Here is a 13,953-nt window from a genome sequence, read left to right on the forward strand (position 1 = left end):
GACTCCACCAGAAAATTACTAGAACTAATCAATGACTATAGTAAAGTTGCAGGATATAAAATCAACACCCAGAAATCCCTTGCATTCCTATACACTAATAATGAGAAAACAGAAAGAGAAATTAAGGAAACAATTCCATTCACCATTGCAACGGAAAGAATAAAATACTTAGGACTATATCTACCTAAAGAAACTAAAGACCTATATATAGAAAACTATAAAACACTGGTGAAAGAAATCAAAGAGGACACTAACAGATGGAGAAATATACCATGTTCATGGATTGGAAGAATCAATATAGTGAAAATGAGTATACTACCTAAAGCAATCTATAGATTCAATGCAATCCCTATCAAGCTACCAACAGCATTCTTCACAGAGCTAGAACAAATAATTTTGCAATTTGTATGGAAATACAAAAAACCTCGAATAGCCAAAGCGATCTTGAGAAAGAAGAATGGAACTGGAGGAATCAACCTACCTGACTTCAGGCTCTACTACAAAGCCACAGTTATCAAGACAGTATGGTACTGGCACAAAGACAGAAATATAGATCAATGGAACAAAATAGAAAGCCCAGAGATAAATCCACGCACATATGGACACCTTATCTTTTTATGGACACCTTATCTTTGACAAAGGAGGCAAGAATATACAATGGATTATAGACAATCTCTTTAACAAGTGGTGCTGGGACAACTGGTCAACCACTTGTAAAAGAATGAAACTAGAACACTTTCTAACACCATACACAAAAATAAACTCAAAATGGATTAAAGATCTCAATGTAAGACCAGAAACTATAAAACTCCTAGAGGAGAACATAGGCAAAACACTCTCTGACATACATCACAGCAGGATCCTCTATGACCCACCTCCCAGAATATTGGAAATAAAAGCAAAAATAAACAAATGGGACCTAATTAACCTTAAAAGCTTCTGCACATCAAAGGAAACTATTAGCAAGGTGAAAAGACAGCCTTCAGACTGGGAGAAGATAATAGCAAATGAAGCAACTGACAAACAACTAATCTCAAAAATATACAAGCAACTCCTACAGCTCAACTCCAGAAAAATAAATGACCCAATCAAAAAATGGGCCAAAGAACTAAATAGACATTTCTCCAAAGAAGACATACAGATGGCTAACAAACACATGAAAAGATGCTCAACATCACTCATTATCAGAGAAATGCAAATCAAAACCACTCTGAGGTACCATTTCACACCAGTCAGAATGGCTGCGATCCAAAAGTCTACAAGTAATAAATGCTGGAGAGGGTGTGGAGAAAAGGGAACCCTCTTACACTGTTGGTGGGAATGCAAACTAGTACAGCCACTATGGAGAACAGTGTGGAGATTCCTTAAAAAACTGGAAATAGAACCGCCTTATGATCCAGCAATCCCACTGCTGGGCATACACACTGAGGAAACCAGAAGGGAAAGAGACACGTGTACCCCAATGTTCATCGCAGCACTGTTTATAATAGCCAGGACATGGAAGCAACCTAGATGTCCATCAGCAGATGAATGGATAAGAAAGCAGTGGTACATATACACAATGGAGTATTATTCAGCCATTAAAAAGAATACATTTGAATCAGTTCTAATGAGGTGGATGAAACTGGAGCCTATTATACAGAGTGAAGTAAGCCAGAAAGAAAAACACCAATACAGTATACTAACGCATATATATGGAATTTAGAAAGATGGTAACAATAACCCTGTGTACGAGACAGCAAAAGAGACACTGATGTATAGAACAGTCTTATGGACTCTGTGAGAGAGGGAGAGGGTGGGAAGATTTGGGAGAATGGCATTGAAACATGTAAAATATCATGTATGAAATGAGTTGCCAGTCCAGGTTCGATGCACGATACTGGATGCTTGGGGCTGGGTGCACTGGGACGACCCAGAGGGATGGTATGGGGAGGGAGGAGGGTTCAGGATGGGGAACACGTGTATACCTGTGGTGGATTCATTTTGATATTTGGCAAAACTAATACAATTTTGTAAAGTTTAAAAATAAAATAAAATTAAAAAAAAAAAAAAAAAAAAGCTCAACATTCAGAAAACAAAGATCATGGCATCCAGTCCCATCACTTCATGGGAAATAGATGGGGAAACAGTGGAAACAGTGTCAGACTTTATTTTTCTGGGCTCCAAAATCACTACAGATGGTGACTGCAGCCATGAAATTAAAAGATGCTTACTCCTTGGAAGGAAAGTTATGACCAACCTAGATAGCATATTCAAAAGCAGAGACATGACTTTGCCAAAAAAGGTCTGTCTAGTCAAGGCTATGGTTTTTCCTGTGATCATGTATGGATGTGAGAGTTGGACTGTGAAGAAGGCTGAGTTCTGAAGAATTGATGCTTTTGAACTGTGGTGTTGGAGAAGACTCTTGAGAGTCCCTTGGACTGCAAGGAGATCCAACCAGTCCATTTTGAAGGAGATCAACCCTGGGATTTCTTTGGAAGGAATGATGCTCAAGCTGAAACTCCAGTACTTTGGCCACCTCATGCAAAGAGTTGACTCATTGGAAAAGACTCTGATGCTGGGAGGGATTGGGGGCAAGAGGAGAAGGGGACGACAGAGGATGAGATGGCTGGATGGCATCACTGACTCGATGGACGTGAGTCTGAGTGAACTCCGGGAGTTGGTGATGGACAGGGAGGCCTGGCGTGCTGCGATTCATGGGGTCACAAAGAGTCGGACACGACTGAGCGACTGATCTGATCTTATCTGATATAAAATGACTGTAGTTAAGACTGTATTGCATACTTGGGAGCTTCTAAGAGAAGTAAAGAATATGCCTGCAATGCAGGAGACCTGGGTTTGATCCCTGATCCCCTGGAGAAGGAAATGACAACCTACACCAGTATTCTTGAGTGAAGAATTCCATGGACAGAGGAGCCTGGAAAGCTACAGTCCAGGGGGTTGAAAATAGTTGGGCACAATTGAGAGACTAACATTTTCACTTTGAAGAGAGTAGATCTTAAAAGTTCTCATCACAATGAAATAAATTGTGCAATTATGTGTGGTGATAAATGTTAAACAGACTTATTGTAGTGGTTGGAGAAGGCAATGGCACCCCACTCCAGTACTCTTGCTTGGAAAATCCCATGGACGGAGGAGCCTGTTAGGCTGCAATCCATGGAGTCGCTAAGAGTCGGACACGACTGAGCCACTTCACTTTCACTTTTCACTTTCATGCATTGGAGAAGGAAATGGCAACCCACTCCAGTGTTCTTGCCTAGAGAATCCCAGGGACGGGGGAGCCTGGTGGGCTGCTGTCTATGGGGTCGCACAGAGTCAGACACGACTGAAGTGACAGCATAGCATAGCATTGTGGTGGTCATGTCACAATATATACAAATATTGAATCATTACATTGTACACCTGAAACTAATATATGTCAACTGTACCTCAATAAAAATATCAAAAATTAAATTATATATAGGTTTAGACACAGACACCCTTGAACAGGTATACTGCTCACTATCACTTACACCACTCAAATGATGCCTAAATTCCTAAGTGGTCTCGTGTCTAGCCATTTTAGAAGATATGATCTTAATGTTCATGTCCCCCCCCAAATTCATATGTTGAAAACTTAATGCCTAATTAGTATTAGGAGACCTTTGAGAGGTACTTAGACTATGACTAGGATTAGTGTTCTAATAAAAAAGACACTGCAGAGCTCACTTACCCCTAAAAAAGACACTGCAGAGCTCACTTACCCCTTCCACCATGTGACGACACAACAAAAGGTCAGCAGATTGCAACCCAGAAGAGTGCTCACACCGGAACTCAACCATGCTGGCATTCTGATCTTGACTTCCAGCCGCCAGAAGTGAGAAAAATAAATTTCCAATGTTTATAAGCCACTCAGCCTGTGGTATTTGTTATAGTAGCTTGAATGGGCTAAGACCAGAAGATTGTGGTTTTTCTAAAGGATCAGGACTTTATTTACCTACAGAACAAGAGGTTAACTGTATGATGAGTACTAATATATGTTTATTTCATAAATAACTATACGTGGCAGAATGTGGTCTGAGTCTCACTTCAGTATTTCACAGAAGTCATGTTGTGGGCAAATTAAAAGCCCTCACCTGTCTCAGATCTCTCTGGTATCAACTGCCATTATTACTCTAAAAAGAACCTTAGGGTTGAAATATGACTAGATTGGTTCAGATTAGGCTGCAATGGAAATGAGAAAGCTATCAGTCACTCACTCCTCTGTGAAGCTCTCAAAGCCCTGCCTCCCATCTTGAACTGAGCTTGGGTCTGCTGAATATAAACACACTCTCCTTGGTGATGTCAGGTTTTTGTCTTTGTATTTTAAATACATGACTTGCCTCCCCAAACTGTAGCATACGAGAACAAGGGAACATATCTTGGCAGCCCTTCCTTCATGCCCTGCCCAGAAAACACACTCATCAAGAATTCTTGAATAAATAGTGAGAACTCACACAAAGGAAACCACTTGAATACAAGACCCAGCATCACCCAACCACCAGTAGCAACCTGTGCAGGATCCCTCATCTAAACAACAAAAAAGAAAGCAAAACTATAAACACAATCATCAGCAGACAGGATTACCACCTCACTCAGCCTTGTCCATCAGAGGAGGATTAAAAAAAAAAAAAAAAAAACAGCACAAATTTCATCCTATAGGAAGCTTACACAAACCACTGGACAAACTAGGAGGGCAGAAAGCAACAGGAAGAAAGAATTCAACCTTGAAATGGAAAAGGAGACCTCAAACACAATAAGTTAAAAAAATAATGAAAAGGCAGAGACATATTACACAAATGAAGGAACAAACCAAAAACACAGAAGTCCAAATAAATGAAGAGGAAATAGGCAGACTCCATGAAAAAGAATTCAGAATAATGATAGTAAAGATGATCAAAAACCTTGAAAACAAAATGGAGAAAATGCAAGAATCAATTAACAAAGACCTAGAAGAATTCAAGAATAAACATACAAAGACACACAACACAATTACTGAAATAAAAAATACTGTAGAAGCAATCAATAGCAGAATATATGAAGCAGAAGAACAAATCAGTGAGCTGGAAGATAAAATGGTGGAAATAACTTCTGAAGAACAGAATAAAGTAAAAAGAATGAAAAGAACTGAGGATGGTTTCAGAGACCTCTGGGACCATATCAAATGCACCAACATTTGAAATATGGGGGTCCCATAAGAAGAAGAGAAAAAGAAAGGGTACGAGAAAAGTTTTTGAAGAGATTATAATTGAAAATTTCCTCAACATGGAAAAGGAAATAGTCAATCAAGCCCAAGAGGCACAAAGAGTCTCATACAGGATAAACCCAAGGAGAAATATGCCAAGACACATACTAATCAAACTAACAAAGACTAACCACAAAGAAAGAATATTAAAACCAGCAAGGGAGAAGGGACAAGTAACATACAAGGGAAACCCCATATGCTTAACAGCTGATCTTTCAGCAGAAACTGTGCAGGCCAGAAGGGAATGGCAGGATGTATTTAAAGCACTGAAAGGGAAAAATCTACAACCAAGATTACTGTACCTGGCAAGGATCTCATTCAAAATTGTTGGAAAAATAAAAAGCTTTCCAGACAATCAAAAGTTATGAGAATTCAGTACCACCAAACCAGCTTTAGAACAAATGTTAAAGGGATTTATATAGTCAAGAAATACAAGAGAAGAAAAAAGATCTCCAAAATCAATCCCAAACAATTAAGAAAATGGCAATAGGAACATATATATCAATGCTGCTGCTGCTGCTGCTAAGTCACTTCAGTCCTGTCCGACTTTGTGTGACCCCATGGATGGCAGCCCACCAGGCTCCCCCATCCCTGGGATTCTCCAGGCAAGAACACTGGAGTGGGTTGCCATTTCCTTCTCCAATGCATGAAAGTGAAAAGTCAAAGTGAAGTCGTTCAGTCGTGTCCGACTCTTAGCAATCTCGTGGACTGCAGCCTACCAGGCTCCTCTGTCCATGGGGTTTTCCAGGCAAGAGTACTGGAGTGGGGTGCCATTGCCTCAATAATTATTTTAAATGTAAATGGATTAAATGCTCCAACCAAAAGACACAGACTGGCTGAATGGATACAAAAACAAGACTCATATATATGATGTCTACAAGAAACCCACTTCATACCTAAAGACACATATAGACTGAAAGTGAGAGGATGGAAAAATATATTCCATGAAAATGGGAAGCAAAAGAAAGCTGGAGTAGCAATCCTCATATCAGACAAAACAGACATTAAAATAAAGAAGATTACAAGAGGTAAGGAAGGACACCACATAATGACCATGGGATCAATCCAAGAGGAAGACATAGTAACTGTAAATATCTATGCACCCAACATAGGAGCACCTCGATACATAAGACAAACACTAACAGACATAAAAGGAGAAATTGATAGTAGCACAGTAATAGTAGGAGACTTTAACACCCCACTGACACCAATGGACAGATCATCAAAACAGAAAGTTAATAAGGACACAAGTCATAAATGATACATTGGATGAGATGGATCTCATTGATATCTTCAGTACATTCCATCCAAATGCAGATGAATACACCTTCCAAGTGGACATGGAACATTCTCCAGGATCGACAACATCTTGTCACAAATCAAACCTCAGTTAATTTAAGAAAATTGAAATTGTATCAAGCATCTTCTCTGACCACAACACTATGAGACTAGATATCAATTACAAGAAAGAAACTGTAAGAAACACAAACACATGGAGATTAAAGAACACATTTCTAAATAACCAACAGGCTACTGAAGAAATCAAAAAAATTATAGAAACAAATGACAATGAAAACATAACTCAAAACCTATAGGATGCAGCAAAAGCATTCTAAAAGGGAAGTCTATAGCAATACAATCCTACCTCAAGAAATATGAAAAACATTGAATAGACAACCTAACTTTACACCTGAAACAACTGGAAAAAGAACAACAACAAAAAAACACCCCAAAATTAGTAGAAGGAAAAAAATCATAAAGATCTGAGCAGAAATAAATGAAAAAGAAATGAAAGAAACCCTAAAGACAGTATCAGAAAATTATTCCACCCTGTATGCAGTCCTACCATCTCTAGAGCACAAACTCTCTGTGCTTGTTTGCCCCTCTCCAAGCTAAACCTGACCTTGCTTTCCTTTCCTTCCTTCTTTCTTCTTCTCACTTGGGTTGAGTATCACACCCCCATATTTCAGCATAACTTACAGAGCTAGTTCAGTTCAGTTCACTCACTCAGTTGTGTCCAACTCTGCGACCCCATGGACTGCAGCACGCCAGGCCTCCCTGTCCATCACCAACTCCCAGAGTTTCCTCAAACTCATGTCCATTGAGTCAGTAATTCCATCCAACCATCTCATCCTCTGTCATCCCCTCTCCTCCTGCCTTCAATCTTTCCCGAAATCAGGGTCTTTTCAAATGAGTCAGTTCTTCGCATCAGGTGGCCAAAGTGTTGGAATTTCTGCTTCAGCATTAGTCCTTCCAATGAATATTCAGGACTGATTTCCTTTAGGATGGACAGGTTGGATCTCCTTGCAGTCCAAGGGACTCTCAAGAGTCTTCTCCAACACCACAGTTCAAAAGCATCAATTCTTTGGCGCTCAGCTTTCTTTAGAGTACAACTGTCACATCCATACATGACTACTGGAAAAACCATAGCTTTGACTAGATGGACCTTTGTTGGCAAAGTAATGTCTCTGCTTTTTAATATACTGTCTAGCTTGGTCGTAACTTTTCTTCCAAGGAGCAAGCGTCTTTTACTTTCACAGCTGCAGTTATCATCTGCAGTGATTCTGGAGCCCCAAAAAATAAAGTATGTCACTGTTTCCACTGTTATCCCCTTCTATGTGCCATGAAGTGCTGGGACTAGATGCCATGCATGATCTTAGTTTCTGAATGCTGAGTTTTAAGCCAACTTTTTCACTCTCCTCTTTCATTTTTATCAAGAGGCTCTTCAGTTCTTCTTCTCTTTCTGCCATAAGGGTCATCTGCATATCTGAGGTTATTGATATTTCTCCTGACAATCTTGATTCCAGCTTGTGCTTGATCCAGCCCAGCATTTCTTATGATGTACTCTGTATATACGTTAAGTAAGAAGGGTAACAATATACAGCCTTGACATACTCCTTTCCCTATTTGGAACAAGTCTGTTGTTCCATGTCCAGTTTCTAACTGTTGCTTCCTGACCTGCATACAGATTTCTCAAGAGGCAGGTTAGGTGGTCTGGTATTCCCATCTCTTTAAGAATTTTCCACAGTTTGTTATGATCCACACAGTCAAAGGCTTTGGCATAGTCAATAAAGCAGAAGTAGATGTTTTTCTGGAACTCTCTTGCTTTTTCAATGATCCAGCAGATGTCAGCAATTTGATCTCTGGTTCCTCTGCCTTTTATAAATCCAGCTTGAACATCTGGAATTTCATGGTTAGCATACTGTTGAAGCTTGGGTTGGAAAATTTTGAGCATTACTTTGCTAGCGTGTATGATGAGTGCAATTGTGTGGTAGTTTGAGCATTCTTTGGCATTGCCTTTCTTTGGGACTGGAATGAAAACTGACCTCTTCCAGTCCTGTGGCCATTGCTGAGTTTCCACATTTGCTGATATATTGAGTGCAGCACTTTTACAGCATCATCTTTTATTATTTGAAATAGCTCAGCTGGAATTCCATCACCTCCACTAGCTTTGTTCATAGTGATGCTTCCTAAGGACCACTTGTCTTCACATTCCAGGATGTCTGGATCTCGGTGAGTGATCACACCATCATGATTACCTGAGTCGTGAAGATCTTTTTTTTTTTTAACTGTCTCAGTACTTTTAATGGTATTTTTTTTTCTTTTTTCTTTTATTTTATTTTTAAACCTGAAACACTGTATTAGTTTTGCCAAACATCAAATGAAGATCTTTTTTGTATAGTTCTTCATGTATTCTTGCCACCTCTTCTTAATATTTTCTGCTTCTGTTAGGTCCATACCATTTCTGGAGCTAGTACTTCAGACAAAACAACCTGTGACCTTCCACGCTTGACAGGTAACAGCATTATCATAATAATAATAGGCCAGAATATTAGAGAGCTCCTACCCCTGAGAGACTTCCCTGGTGGCTCAGATGGTAAAGCATCTGCCTACAATGCAGGAAACCCAGGTTCGATCCCTGGGTCAGGAAGATCCCATGAAGAAGGAAATAGCAACCCACTCCAGTACTGTTGCCTGGAAAATCCCATGGACGGAGGAGTCTGGTAGGCTACAGTCCATGGGGTTGCAAAAAGTCGGACACGACTGAGCAACTTCACTTTTCACCACTGAGAGAAGGATTACTAAGGAGCCCTATCTGTGAGACCCAAGGACACAATCCTGTATCCTTTAAATAAATGAAATTTGTATTTTAAAGCTTTCTGAAAATTGAAAACAATCCAAGACAGATGGTTTCTTTGGTGAATTATCCCAAACTTTTATGGAAGAAATAACACCAATTTTATATAAACACTTCTAGAAAACAGAAAAGAAGGAAATACTTCCCAACTCATTTTATAAGGTCAGCATTACCTTAATACCAAAACTAGACTAAAATCTTTCATTCATCTTCATTAATTAATAGATGCAGAAATTCTCAAAAAAAGATAGCAAATTAAATTCAGCAATATATGAAAAGGGTAATACATCAGGAACAAGTGGCATCAACCTAGGAATGTAAAACTAGTTCAACATTCAAAAATCAAATACAATTCACAGTAATAACAGACTAAAGAAAAAAGTCAAATGATCAAATCAATAGCTATTAAATCATTTGACAAAATTCAATATCCATTCATGATAGAGATTCTCAGCAAAATCTACAGGTAACATCATACTTAATGGTGAAAGACTGTATGCTTTCCTTCTAGGTGGGACAAAACAGATGTTCATTCTCACAAATCCTATTCAATATTGCATGTAGACCGAGTCCATGCAGTAGAAATGAAAAGGAAATAAAAAGCATACAGAACAAGAAAGAAGTTCTCAGACAACATGTATGTCTTTGTAGAAAATTCCAAGTAATCTACAGAAAAAGTTCCTGGAACTAATCTACCCTAAAGCTCTAGAACTTATGAATAAGATCAGTAGGGATACAAATCAACATATAACAGTCAATCAGATTTCATGTATCAGCAGTGAACATTTGGAATTTGATATATTTTTTCAAACACTATTTATAATAGCACATAGAAAAATGAAGCACTTCGATACAAATCTAACAAAATGAATACAAGATCTATATCCTGAGAACACTGCGGAAAGACAATGATGAAAAAAAACAGAGACCTAAAATGTGGAAAGATCTACCATGTTCATGTACTAACAGAGTCAATTCTGTTAAGATGTTAATTCTGTCTAGTTGATCCAAGGAAATATCAATCAAGATTTCTTACACAAATTAACAAATTAATTCTAAAATTTATGGAAAGGCAAAAAATAAAAAAACAACAAAACAAAACTGGACTAGCCATTTGATCCCTAATCATGGAACCAGATCCCACATGCCACAGCTAAAGATCCTGCATGCCACAACTAAGGCCCAGTGCAATCAAATAAATTAAAATTAAATATTTTTAAAAGTTGAAAAAAAATTAACTAGCTAAAAACCATTCTTAAAATGAAGAAAAAAGTTAAAAGTATTCACATAGTTCAATTAATTATAGACTTATAATAAAGACTTACTATAAAGCTACAGTAACAAGATAGTGTAGTGTTGACAAAAAGACATTATATAAAATAGAAAGACCTGAAATTTACCAAAATTAAAACCTCAAACTCTGTGGAAGATACTACTAAGAGAATGAAAACACAAACCATATGCCTGGAGAAAATATTTGAAAATCACATATATGATAAAAATACTTGTATCCAGATATGTAAAGAACTCTCAAAACATAACAATGAGAAAATAACTCAATTTTCTAAAGAATCAACAGTTATAAAGCAAAGAAGAAACACAGATGCTAAATACACATATGAAAAGATGCTCACATCATTAGTCATTAAAGAAAAGCAAATTAAAACCACAATAAACTACTACTACACACCTATTAGAAGAACTAAAAATAATGACAATGTCAATGTCATTAAATGTTAATGAAGATACAGGGCCACTGGAACTCTTATTCATTGCTGATGGGAATGGAAGATTATACAGCCACCCTGAAAGGAACAGTTTGTTTATCCACTCACCAGTTAGACATTTGGAACATTTCCAGTTTCTGGTAATTATGAATAAAACTTCTATAAGCATTCATGTGCAAGTTTTTATGTGAACATAAGTTTCATTTCTCTTGGGTAAATATCTAGGAAGAGGACATCTGAGTTTGCCAAAACTTACTGAACTATACTCTTAAAAGATTTAATTTTACTGTAATAAATACCTCAACAAACCTGTCCTTTAAAAAAAAAAAAAAAGCCATGGATTGAGACATGGAAAAATAGCACCTGTGGCTTTACATCTGTTAAGAAACAAGATAAAAAGACAGAATTTTTAGTACTGGGGTCAATTCATGTATTTATTTACTTTCTTAAAAAGGGAATCAATTCAGGGAGCCATGTTTTTTAAAACAACATCTTCACAACAATTATTAAACATTATCTTTCCTAACATTACTTTTTTTTGGCAGGTGGGTAATTCTTTTAGAAATAAGCAAGCCAATTTTTCAATCATTATAATACTGAATCATTTTCTAAGTACTGATTTGTTGTTTTGGAAACTATAGAACTTCTTAGATAGAATTCGTCACTAACTGCTCCACATCACTGCTCCATATCACACTCCAGATCATATGGCTGAGATAAAAGTAAAATTCATTCAGGTATACAAAGGAGTTAGCAAAAATAATATAATAGTTTTTTTCTTTTTACTGTGGTTGATTCATATTGATATTTGGCAGAAAACAAAATTCTGTAAAGCAATTATCCTTCAATTAAAACAAAAATAAATTTTTAAAAATGATGGTTTTTAACCTGAAAACATCAACTAGGAAATTTTGTTTCCACGGAAAATTAAACATATTGACATGACTTCCTGTGCTGTATTCCTAACATAGGCAAAGAGAGATTTGGAGGGACTTCCTTAAAGACAATTCTTTAAATAGGTTGTCAATAATTTATTAAAGAAGAATTTAGGCAATACAAATCTTACTTAAAGCTTCATGAAACAAAAGTAGTCTCTATTCAGAGAATTGAAAAATGGAGAAAGCTTTTATAGGGTAAAGAATAAGGATGAGGAAAAGTGAAAATGTCTAATTGGCTGAATGTCTAATTGAGTCACACAGTCAACCTTATTTAGAGTGAGAAGGAACAAGGAAATAACATAGAGCTCAAAGTTGGCTTGGCATTTGGAGACTGGATATACTATTTCATGGTATAATATTGTTGTTGTTTAGTTGCTAAGAGGTGTCTGACTCTTTGTGATTCCAGGGACTGTAGCCCGCCAGGCTCCTCTGTCCATGGGATTTCCCCGGCAAGAATACTGGAGTGGGTTGCCATTTCCTTCTCCAGGGGATCTTCCCAAAAAAGGAACTGAACCTAGGTCTCTTGCATTGCAGGTGGATTCTTTATCGCTAAGCCACCAGGAAGGCCCATAGTATAATATACTATATTCTATTTCTGGTCAAGTAGTATTGTTTCCAGGGACATGAAAGTTATCTAAGTTACAGTTTGCTAACGAGGCACCCCTGGGGCAGGAGTGGCTCCATCTTGGACCTAGAAAGTTATTTCAGAAAGGTAAGTATTTAAACATTTTTTGATTTGTGACTTGATCATTTTAAAAGAGTGATATTCCAGGCTTCCCTGGTGGCTCAGTGGTAAAGAATCTGCATGCCAACACAGGAGACATGGGTTCAATCCCTGGTCCAGGAAGATAACACATGCCACAGAGCAACTAAGCATGTGCACACAACTATTGAGCCTGTGCTGTAGAGTCCAGAGCCACAATTATTGAGCCCATGTACCACAACTACTGAGGCCCACGTGCCCTAGAACCTGTGCTCTGCAACAAGAGAAGCCACCTGAAATCCACATATTGCAACTAGAGAGTAGCCCCTGCTGGCCACAACTAGAGAAAAGTTCATGCAGCAACAAAGACCCAGCACAGCCAAAAATAAATAAAATTCTTTTTTTAATTAAAAATATAAAGAGCAATTTTCCATTTTGGCTATATGTGAGGACAGGCTATAGAAGAAAGTCTGTTTGCGCATGTAGCTCCTGTGGGTGAATAAGAATACAAACAAACAAAACCCCAGCTGGGGTCCACCAGCCAGTTCAGAGGGGTCTGGATTTTAGATCCCATTTGCACCCTCAACTGGGGGCCCTTGTGCACAGCACAGCTGTATGCTTCAGCTCTTTTGCCTATAAAGAGTGAGAAATCTTCAGTTTAGAGACAGAAAGCTGAAAGTCCATAAAATCATGAATTATATGAACGGGTGCCAAATAGCCCCAAACTGTTTCTGGAACCTTGGTTCAATCATCTGGAACCAAGTGATGTTCTTTAATGCCCCCAGAGAGATCTTTTGCAGACAGCCAAAGGAAGCATGATACTACCTACAGGAGAGGAATATATAAACCTGACTCTGGCAGAAAAGAGCACTTTGTTCTAGATGAGATCAATGTGTGGATGACACAGAAAAACTAGGGGAGTTTGAGATATAGATGTTATGTTTGTCTTAGATATTTTTCACTCTTCAATTATTTAAATACTCCATGTTGTCCTTAAAAAGAAAAACAAAACAAACAAAAAAACCTTGGGATTTAATTATAGTTCTGTTTCTTTGGGTGAGTTCAGACTGTCCCCTATAAACTAGTTCAATGTCTTTCTCTTAGTAGAAAGAATATTTTTTCTTTCACTCAGAGGATCAGAGTAGACAGCTCGTCTCTGGATAGTCTCCACATAATGATGCTAC

This window comes from Bubalus bubalis, chromosome 8, assembly GCF_019923935.1.
Source record: "Bubalus bubalis isolate 160015118507 breed Murrah chromosome 8, NDDB_SH_1, whole genome shotgun sequence".
NCBI classification, from domain to species: domain Eukaryota; kingdom Metazoa; phylum Chordata; class Mammalia; order Artiodactyla; family Bovidae; genus Bubalus; species Bubalus bubalis.